We start from the raw sequence: 356 nt of genomic DNA, 5'->3' as shown, positions 1-356 counted from the left end.
GTTGCCATGAATACTGAGTGACTGAGGGAATGAGTTCTGAAGTGCATTATAATTAGGAGGGAGAGGAGAGAGAGAGAGAGAGAGAGAGAGAGAGAGAGAGAGAGAGAGAGAGAGAGAGAGAGAGAGAGAGGCGGTTGGAAAATGTACATTTATATGCCAGGAAACTTGTTGACCTATAACTGAACTATGAACATGGAACAATATAATGTAGTATGTACTGTGAGAAGGTAGAAATAAAGCGAGGCTCGTCTTGCTAATTTCTCCCTATGTTAAAGTATCGAAGGAAAATAAACAGCTAGAAAATAACATGTAGCAGGTGTAGAAAACGACATATCTGTGAAACAAGAAAAAGGTAA

This window comes from Scylla paramamosain, chromosome 9, assembly GCF_035594125.1.
Source record: "Scylla paramamosain isolate STU-SP2022 chromosome 9, ASM3559412v1, whole genome shotgun sequence".
NCBI lineage: Eukaryota > Metazoa > Arthropoda > Malacostraca > Decapoda > Portunidae > Scylla > Scylla paramamosain.
Note: the sequence above shows the minus strand (reverse complement) of the source record.